An 11,101-nucleotide genomic window follows, 5' to 3' on the forward strand; every position below is an offset into this window, starting at 1 on the left:
CAATTGAAAATCATCGTTCTGGGTACTGTAAGGGGAATGGTTTAGAAAGAAACAAGAGCTGATGCTTGAGCTCTTAGAGTCCAAGAGAGAAATAATAGTTCTTGGATGAGAGTGATGAAAATGAGTTCAGAGAAGAGGATGGATTTGAGAGATTGTAGGAGGATTTTGATGCAAGAATATGAAGGAAAAGGTAGAGAGGGGTCAAAGGTGTCCTGAGTTCCTGGCTTGCATGACTGGATGATTGATGGTGCAAGTCCCTGGGACAGGGAATAGTGGAAGAGAACTAGGTCTGGGAGGTCAAGATCATTGACTTGCTTTTGTACTTGGGTCTAAGGTGACTTTGAGAACTTCAAAGCTGAGAGGAGAGGTCCAAGTTTGAGGTCTAGGCAGAGGAGCCTTCTGCATATAAAGGGATGAGGTCACCTAGGGAAGATAGTATTGTTGTTAATAAACAGAGCCTTAAAATGAGCCAGAAGGGAGACTGGGAAGGAGCACAGAGAAGTAGGAGGAGACCCAGCTTATGTCACCAGAGCAAAGGGAAGGAAGTCATGATTAACAGTGTGGAGTGATGCTGAAAGGTCAAGTAAGGTGAAGACTGAAAATATCCATTGGTCTTAGCAACATGGAAGTCATTGGTGATCGCACAAGAACTGGTTCAGTGGAGCGAGGGGCAGAAGCCACAATGGAGCAAGCTGAGAGAGTGGGAGGCGAGGAAACCAAGCTAGTAGAGGTAACTTTTCAAGAGAGCTTGGCTTTGAGGGGAAAGAGTGAGTTAGGCTAGTAATTATGGGGGAATGGAGGAGTAGGGGAGTTTTTCTTGTTGTTCTTAGGAGAATTTGAACATGGAAAGGGTCTACTTGGAAAGGAGAATGTCAAAGTTATAAGAAAGAGAAAATGGGGTCAACACGGTAAGGTTTCTGAGAAGCAGGAGGGATGGGATCCTTAGCAGAGGTGGAGGAACTAGCCTTGGGAGGAAGGACCTCCCTCCGCTGTAACTGAGGAAAGAGAGAGAGTAGAGCATTAAAGGGGTCTGAATTTCTGTCTGAGGATTTCTAATTTCTTTGTAAAGTAGGAGACAAGGCTATTTGCTGAGAATGGAGGGGATTGAAGGAGCTGGGCCCAAGAGATTTGAAATGTTGGGTGTCATGAAGACATTTAGGAATAGTTGTAGAGAGTAAGAGAAACATCCTGGAATGCCCAGCCCTGTTGAGGGCCAATGGAGATAGGTGAAAATGAACCGATAGTGGCAAGTGTCCAGCAACATCTGCTGTCCCCCAACTTGCTTATCTCTGCTAACTACTATCCAGCATCCTGGGCGTCAGCTGGGGCATGACTTCAGGGTAGATTTCCCTCCTACCAGGAACAAAGACTTCTGACTTCTCTTGACTCTTCCTCTCTTCCTGGCTCAACCCCAACCTCTATATCCCATCTGATCCTTTTATCTGCCCAGAGAAGCATCAAGAATCCCTGAAGACAGATCTACAGAGCTAGCCTTGATAGCACAGGGTACAGTAGAAGGAACACTTGCTACATCTGCATTGCTTTGTTCTGAGCTCCAGGAAGCAGAGTGCCTTGGGATTTTGACCAAAGAACTGAAAGAAAAAACACGCCTCCCTGTTTGACCTCCCTGGGGAAGCCAGGAATTATAGGGATAGCATCACTCGGCCTGCTTGCTGGACCCCAGGCCTAGGGAGCCCTTGCTGCTTCTCCTCCTGGTCTACCCACTGGTGGTGGGCTCCTGGGGTCATTTGCCCTGGAGGGCCAAGGTGGGGGCATAAACACCGAAATCCCTTTGGAAACGGGCTGGGATCTCCTCCAAGGAGGAAGGATTGCTCACGGCTTGGCCGGGTTCCCAAGCATCATGTACAGCAACCCTGAGCTCCAACTTACGCAGCTTGGGGTGGGTCCTCGAATGACCTCCTGTTTCTTGTCTGCCCATCTGAGAGGACCATTCCATTCCAAACAACATTCCTCCGATAACATCGGTTACACACTGTAAACGTCAATGAGCCAGGAACATTCTCCGGCGCAACAGGATTCTGATAAAGCAGTCTTATTTTGCAGAACCATCCAGCATGAAACATCCTCCCTAGAGCAGGCAGGGAAATTCCTGGGATGCCAGGACACTGGGTGAAATGGCCAGACCTCAAGGGAAAGAGCCAGGCGCCCAGCATGGAGTTCTCACATGGTTAGAAGGGCCTGGGTCTTCAGTTATTACTTCATTCATCCATTCAGTCGTTGGACACATGTTGGTCAAATACTTCCTAAGCATCAGGCCCTGATCTGGAAATGCTCACATGGCTGTAAAGCTCCCTTGACTTTCGAAAGTCATAACTCACTCCACTCACACAGTAACAAGGTAAGACGTTCATGCCTTCACGTCTAAACCATACACTCCCACCTTTTCCCTTGGCTGCTCATCTCTACTCATTCCCTCTGTGAGTCTGGGGGTTTTCATCTTCTTCTGCATCCTTTTGAGCCTCCAATTCTGTTGGCTTTCCTATATGTCACTTTCTGTTTGCAGGTGTCTCCTCCGTGGGCCTGTTTCTGAGTATCTCAGTCTCCCCCTTTCTTCATCTCCTTTGTGTCCCGGATGCCCTTTGTGTCCTGGCCCATTCATTCCTCTCCCTCTGTCTCTCCTTTCCTTCCCTACTTACACCTGTTTTCCAATGAACTCATCCGCAAGTTTTTTCTCTTTCCCTTTTCCTTTTCTTCTTCCTTAACTATTACACAGAACTAAATAAATTTTTCTTACATTCATGGGATATACTTTTACATTCTCCAGTTTTTCATTTTTAAATTGGTTGAGGATGATTTGTACTTTTCTACGTTGTCTGAATTTCTTATAAGACCATCCATAACTATTTAAAACTTTGTTAATTAAAGTATGATGTACTTACAGCAAGGGCGTGGAGAAATTGGAAACTTATTCCTTGCTGGTGGGAATGTAAATGGTGCAACCACCATGGAAAACAGTATGGGGTGGTTCCTCAAGCAGTTGAATGGAGAATTACTCTATGACCCAGCCATTCAATTCCAAGAGAATTGAAAGCAGAGACTCAAACAGATACTTGTACACCAATGTTCACCATAGCACTATTCACAATGGCGAAAAGGTGGAAACAGCCCAAGTGTCCATCAACGGATGAACAGATAAATAAAATGTGGTCTATGCATACAATGGAATATTTTTCAGCCATAAAGAGAAATGAAATTCTGTTAAATGCTACCACATGAAGGAACCGTGAAAACATTATGCTGAAATAAGTCACACACAAAATGAAAAATACTGCCTCACCCCACTTACATGATTTATCCAGAATAGGCAAATTCATAGAGACCAAAGTCTATTAGAGGTTACCAGGGGTGGCTGGGAGGTGGAAAGGGGAAGTTATTGCTTAAGGGGTACTGAGTTTCTCTTAAGGGTGATAAACAGATTTGGAAATGGATAGTGGTAATGGTCGCTTAACATGATGATTGTAATTATTGTCACTGAATTGTACGTGTAAAAATGATTGAAACGGTATGTTTTGCTATGTATATTTCACCACAATAAAAACGGAGTAAAAAATAATAATGATATACAGACAAAACAGTGCACAGCTCATAAGTGTGCCATGTAGAGGTCGATGAACTTCACTATCCGAACCACACGTGTGTAAGTGGCACTCAGATCTGGAAAGCTCTTCATGTTCCCTTTCTGTCCTTCAGCTCCCCACCTCCCAGAGGGTCACAACTCTTCTGACTTCTTTCAGTATAGATAGAGTTGTATATATTTGTTTTATGTTTTTCCATTTTTATATAAACAGAATGATATAATATGAACTAGTTTGTGTCTAGTATCTATGACTCGACATTATGACTGTGAGATTTTGTCACCTGCCTTGGTTATCTAGTGCTGCTATAACAGAAATAGCACAAGCGGATGGCTTCAACAAACAGAAATTTATTCTGTCATAGTCTAGGAGGCTAGAAGTCTGAATTCAGGGCACCAGCTCCAGGGGAAGGTCCTCTCTCCCTGTTGGCTCTAGGGAAAGGTCCTTGTCATCAATCTTTCTCTGGTCTAGGAGCCTCTCAGTGCAGGGCTCCCAGGTCCAAAGGATGCACTCCTCTCCCAGCTCTTCTCTCTTGATGGTATGAGGTCCCTCTCCTCTCTTTTCACTTCTCTCTTTTATATCTCAAAAAAGATTGGCTCAAGATACAACCTAATCCTGCAGATTGTGTCCTGCCCCACTAACATAACTGCCTCTAGTCCTGCATCATTAACATCATAAAGGTTAGGATTTACAACACATAAGGTAATTGCTTCGGATCATAAAATGGAGGACAACAATATAATGCTGGGGAATCACGGCCTAGCCAAGTTGACATACATTTTGGTGGGACACGATTCAATTCATAACACTTGTGTTGTTGCGTGTACTTATAGCCTCTTCACCTTCCTTCCTGTATAGTACCCACTGCGGGGACAGCCCACCATTTATGTTCTATTCTATTGTTGATGAGCATTTGGGTAGCTTCCATGTGCAGCTGTTACAAATGGTGCTGCTGTGAACATTTGTGTGCATGTCTTTTGATGGCATGTATTACTTTTTATTTTATTTTTATTTATTTACTTGATAATGTATTTACTTTTATAATTGGAAAAAAATAAAGAAAACTATTTCTATTTGGACAGATGAAAGTGGCCAAGCGGGATGTTTTCAGGAAAGGACCCTGGAGTAGGACACAGAACATGTGAGTCCCTCTTCGGGCTTCTCTGTTCTCTAGTTCTACAAATTTGGATGAATCAATGAATCTCAGAGAAGCTCAGTTTTCTTATCTACAAAATATGGGCAGCAATATTTGCTATAGGTAAGAATTACCACCTGTCTTATTTACCTAGTGCTGCTGTACCATAAAATACCACATGTGGGTGACTTGAAAGAACAGAAATTTATTTTCTCACAGTTCTGGTGGCTAAAAGTACAAACCAGGGCCTAGGCTACATCTGTTCCTTCTATGGGCCTTTCTCCTAGTTTCTGGTGTCTGCCAGCAATCCTTGGCGCTCCTTTGCTTGTAGACAGGTCCTTACATGGTGTCTGTGTTCCCCCTGGGTGTGTGTCTCTGTGTCTATTCTGATTTTTTTTATAAGACACCACTTAGAAGTGATTAGATTTAGGACCCACCCCCACTCTGATATGACCTCATTAACACAACAGAAGAAAACCTCTATTTCCAAACAGGGTCATTTTTATCAGTACAGAGGCTAGGACTTCAACCCATACTTGGGTGGGGAGACACAATTCAGTCTATAACACTACCTCACAAGTAACTGTGACAATCAAATAAGATGATGAGTATGAAAAAAATTGAAAACAGTGTCATTAAAAAATAAGGTAATGTTATTATTTCTCTTATTAAGGAAAAAAAATTAACAATTATACCATGACATAGATTGAATTGTATCTCCCCCAAATATCTGTCAGCTTGACTAGGCCCTGATTCCCTTGTATGACTGTCTACCATTTTATCTTCTGATGTGATTTCCCTATGTGTTGTAAATCCTGTCACTATGATGTAATAAGATGGGTTAGTGGCAGTTATATTGATGAGGTCTACAAGATTAGGTAGTTTCTTAAGTCAATCTTTTTTGAGATATAAAAGAGAGAAGCGAACAGAGAGATGTGGTGACTTCATACCACCAAGAAAGCAGTATCAGAAGCAGAGCCTGTCCTCTGGACCTGATGTTCCTGTGCTGAGATGCTCCCAAGGGAAGACTGCTGTATCGCAAGGACCTTCCTCTAGAGCCGACAGAGAGAGAAAGCCTTCCCCTGGGGCCGATGCCCTGAATTTGGACTTGTAGCCTACTGGACTGTGAGAGAATAAACTTCTCTTTGTTAAAGCCATCCACTTGTGGTATTTCTGTTATAGCAGTACTAGATGACTAACACATACCATGAGGCCTTTGGTTCAGCAGTTTTTAAAATTTGAGCCTGTGGCCTTCACAAGACAAAAGTTCCCCCTGATCTCTGGCCTGTTGTGACAATAAAAGAGAAATGTCTCCAAATGTCTTTTTTTCACATGAGCAAGTGGGAAGACATGGCCTGTGCTGGATTTTGCCACTTCGAAGTGGCCATTGGCTCAAAGCAGGTGGAGGCTCATGGTCTAGAGGAACAACAGAAAAAACACTAACTCTTGGAGCTTAAGGGACCTCAGAGACAGACCTGGGCCTGCGAGGGGAGGGATGTGCCACAGGGGACATACGGAGGACCGGGACTGGACTCATCTTCAGATACCAGGCCTGTGCCCTACCCACTGCCCTGCACTTTCTCCTTTTACAGAGAGAATTGGACCAGAATGTGAGACCAGCAACAGGGCGACATTTCTGCTAACCATCAGAGCAAATCTAAGACTGTGTGTTCTCCGCCAATATGGGGTCATTTGTTGGTTACGGGAAGCTATTCCTGTCCACACATGATGTGGAGACAGGCTGGGCCCTGGCCACAAGCTCCCACCCAAGTTCTTCCTCCCCACCCAATCAAAACAAACCCTGCTGCTCCGAGGATCACACCCCGAAGGCCGTTTCCTCAGGCCTTGCCCAGTGGTTTCTACAAGGGGAGACCTTGAGCAACCTTTGCAAGCTCCCAGGACAATAGCAAGGCCAGGCTTGGTGCTCCGGGGTATGGAAAGCTGGAGGGTGCGTCCTGGGGAGCACTGCCACCTAGTTAGGGAGAAATATATAGCCCGAGTGGCAGAGAGCTATTCAGGAAGGAGGCCAGCGGCTGCAGCACTAAGATGTTAAGTGCAAGAGGGCTTCTGAGGCAAGAAGTGGACTGAGGAGATGGAGAAGGCCCTTGGGAGAGGCAGGGAAGGATGGACAGCTTTGGAAAGACGTGATAGAGGGGGAGAACTTACAAATGGGAGGAGTTGGAGGGGGAAGGAGTCCTGCGAGCACATAGAGGGATGAACAAGGTGACTAATGGTCCCTGTTTGCCTGGGACCGAAGGGTTTTCAAGGGTGTGGGACTTTCATTGCTCAAACCAGGAAATTCCTGGGCAAACTGAAATGTTTGTCATTGTAGGGATGAAAGGAGAGACTGGACAGGTTTGGAGGGTCATGGGTGATTTAGAGACTAGTTTGTGGAGAGTCTTGAAAACTAGATATTAGACTAGTGATTCTCAACCCTGGCTGAACATTGGAATTGCCAGAGGAGACTTCAGAAAATGTCAGTGCCCGGAATCCATTAACCAGTTGCCATTGAGTTGACTCCAACTCATGGCGACCCATGTGTCTCAGAGTAGAACTGTGCTCCATAGGGCTTTCAATGGCTGATTTTTCAGAAGTAGCTTATCAGCCCTATCCTCTAAGGCACCTCTGGGTGGACTTGAACCTCCAACCTTTTGGTTAAAAGCTAAGTACGTTAAACGTTTGCAGCACCCAGGGACTACTGGAATCTACTAAAGACCTACTAAATTAGTATTTCTTATGGTGAACCCTTGGAATAGGTACTTTTTTTTTTTTTAAAGCTTTTCAGGTGGGCCAGGTTTGAGAAACACTGCCTTAAACTTAATGTAGTAGGAAATAGAGGCTCAGCATAAATTCTTCAGCAACAGAAAGACATGGTGTAAGTGGTCAATCAAGAAGCATCTATTGAGCACCTACTCTATATCAGCAGGCACTATGCTAGGCTCTGGTCATGCATAAATGAAGGATATATATCACTTCCCCTGACCAGCCTGCAGGTTAGTAGAAAACAGGACTTCAAACCAGTTCTTCTGGTTTGAACCTCTACTGAGAATTTGAATTTCTAACAAGTTCCCAAGCTATGCTAAGCTGTTGGTTAGGGACCATTCTGAGAACCACTAGTAGACCAGTGGTTTTCAAAATTTATTGTACCTAAGAATCACCTGGGGATCTTGTTAAACTGTAGATTCTGATTCAGTATATCTGGGGGTAGAAATGCAAATTCTCAACACAAACTATATATATCAGGCATTTGGCAGGGGAAGGAAAGAAAACTGGGATGACACTGTGTGTGGTTGGAGACAGGGGTGCAATGCTGGCAGGGCTTCAAACTGGTTCTGTTCCAAACCCCCAGCTGAGAATTTGCATTCATTTAGGATCCATAAGACTCACCTGGGGATCTTGTTAAACTGTAGATTCTGATCCAGTATATCTGGGGTAGAAATGCAAATTCTCAGCTGGGGGTCGAACTAGAAAGGAACCAGTTCGAAGCCCTGAATGTTGGAGGGAATGGACATGGTTTTGGAGCTAGGTCCATGAAGTGCAAAAGTGTAGCATCCAACAAGGGAACAAGTGTAGGATGGGCATTTCTTAACTGATATATAAATGCCTGAGAAAACACGTTCCCTATGGGCTGGATCCTTTCTAAAGAGTAGAGATGAAAATCTTCTAAAGCAGAGGTCAGGAAACTTTTTCTGTAAAGGGATAGATAGTAAATATTTTAGACTTTGTGGGCCTTCTGGTCTCTGTCACAACTAAACTCTGCCACTGTAGTGTGAAAACTGCCATAGACAATACATAAACAAATGAGTGTGGCTCTGTGTCAATAAAATTTTATGCATTCTCAAAAACAGAGGGTAGGTTTGATTTGGCCAATGGGCCATAGTTTGCCATCCCTGGCTCTGGAAAGCAGGAGGTAGGTGAAAGAGGAGTAGTTGTGTGTTTAACAGGAGAAGATAAGGTCTGGGCTGGCCTCCATGGGGACCCTGAAGAGTGATCAAGGAATGACCTAAGTTCAAATCCAGCTCTGCCAATTTCTAGCTGTAGAATCTTGAGCAAGTTATTTAGTTTCCCTGAGTCTGTTTCCTCATCTGTAAAATGGGGGAAATAACAATATCTAACTCATTGAGTTGTTTTGAGAATCAGTATAAAGTGAACTCACCCAGCACTGCCACAGAAGAAAGACCTGATAATCAGCTTCTATAGAGATTACAGCCAAGAAAACCCAGTGGAGCAATTCTACTCTGTAACACATGGAAATAGACTTGATGGCAGCGAGTTGGTTTTGTTTTGTTGTTTTTAACACAATGCCTGGCTTAATAAAGACTTTCTTGTTGTTGTTGTGTGCCGTCGAGTCAATTCTGACTCATAGTGACCCTATAGGACAGAGTAGAACTGCCCGATATGGTTTCCAAGAAGCACTGGTGGATTCTAACTGCCAACCTCTTAATGACTTTGCCACCAGGGATCCCAATAAGGATTGGCCTCTTTAATTTTTAAGGATTGCTTATGAATTACAGGGCCCCAGGTGCAGATGGGTGCCATGACTATGGAGCCCAGGGTGGTTATAGAGCCCTAGTACCTGGGAGGTGAGGGTAGAAGGAAGGGTGGAGTTGGGTGCTGGGATGGGAAGTAAGTGGAGGGTTCCTCTCAGTTAGAGGCAGAGGGAACAAAATGTGCATGTTTAGGTCACTACCAGTGCAAACAGACACATCTGCCCACACACACCAAGGTGGTCCAGGCCCAATCTCATTGTTCTCAGTAGAGCAAGTGTCTGAATTGCTTTGTCTCTAGCTCATCAGTGGGACCCGTGGGAAGGTGCCTCACTGCCCAGGACTTTACTGGAGCCCACCTGGACCAGTGTGCCTCACCAGCCCATGGTACCTGGAGCTTTGGTCTGGAACTGCTACTGCTCATTACAGAGCCTGACCATAATGGAGATTGCTAGTCTCAGACTCAGATCAGTCCAAAGCCTTTCCATCTGTGGTTCTGAAACTTTAGAAAATCACTTAGGTGAGTAGGTGTTTTGAAATGTGTGTTCCTAGGCTCTACCCAAGAAAATCTGATTTAGTAGGTCTGAAATGGGGCCCAGGAACTGCATTTCAGCAAGCATGCCAGGAGATAGTTTTAAACCAATGAGCGGAGGGCCACACTTTTAAAAATAAGGCTTTATCTCCTCACCTCTGAATGCAGCTGTATGATGGAACAATAAACCATCTGAAACTAGTTACTGTCAATTCAAACACATGGCAACCCCCATGTGAGTAAGAGTAGAACTGTGCTCCGTAGGGTTTTCAATGACTGATTTTTTGGAAACAGATCTCCAAGGCTTTCTTCTGAGGCAACTCTAGGTGGACTGGAACCTGCAACCTTACGGTTAGCAGTCAAGCATGTTAAACATTTGCACCTCCAAGGGACTCTATGTGATAGAACAATGGGATTCCCATATTGCTTCCTGGCACTGCAGCCGTAAGAGCAAGTCCACCGCTTTCTCTTATACTTCTCCTCATTGTTCATGAGGAGAAGACAATCTCAGGTCTGGTGTCTAGAGGTAATACGAGTAATTCTAAAACAGACATGAGGATTTCCAGAGCACTGGGTTTATCCGGAAAGATAAACATTCATCTGGAGAAGAGTTCATTCTGTGTTCTTCAGCCAGAAGAAAATCTTATGGATAATTACCCTTGTCAGAACACTTTGGGTGAACTCTCCAAGTGCAGCCTATTCCAAGTTCAGTTTCCTCTCCTTCTGGCCACTCAGGAAGTCTGTGACCAATTCCTACTTCTTCATCCTAGGACACTCTGCTTTTAGCACCTACAAATTGAGCTTCAGGCGATGAGGGAAGCAATTGCTATCATCTGGTTTCATAGTTTCTGAATCAAGTAAAATAGCTTTGCACAAATAGACATTCAATAAATACTGAGTGAGTGAGTGAGTGAGTGAACAAATTCATGCTGAGTTGGTTGGGTTGACAGGACACATCAACAACACTTAAAACCAACAATACTTAAAAAATTAATTAGGATTATTTCTTACAAAACAGACACTTCTATTACTGAAGGCCTTTCAATCCAGTTGGACAAAAAAGGCCAACAGATCATGAATAAAAGGCAGCATATGCATCAAAATTACGTCACTTGATACATACACAAACACACACTCAATGTACCAAAGCATATACAATGTCCGACCGCGTATATGTCCGTGATCTCCAGGTTACGAAGGTCCAACTTATGTAAAACTCGTAGTTACGAGCCAACCCCCATAAAGCCATTCGAGGTACATACAACGGTTCGTAATAACAAATGGGCACTACTTTGCAACACAAATCAAACCATTATTACTGTATTATTATGTTAAAGATGTTTTAGTATAT

The sequence above is a fragment of the Elephas maximus genome, chromosome 1 (genome assembly GCF_024166365.1).
Source record: "Elephas maximus indicus isolate mEleMax1 chromosome 1, mEleMax1 primary haplotype, whole genome shotgun sequence".
Lineage (NCBI taxonomy): Eukaryota > Metazoa > Chordata > Mammalia > Proboscidea > Elephantidae > Elephas > Elephas maximus.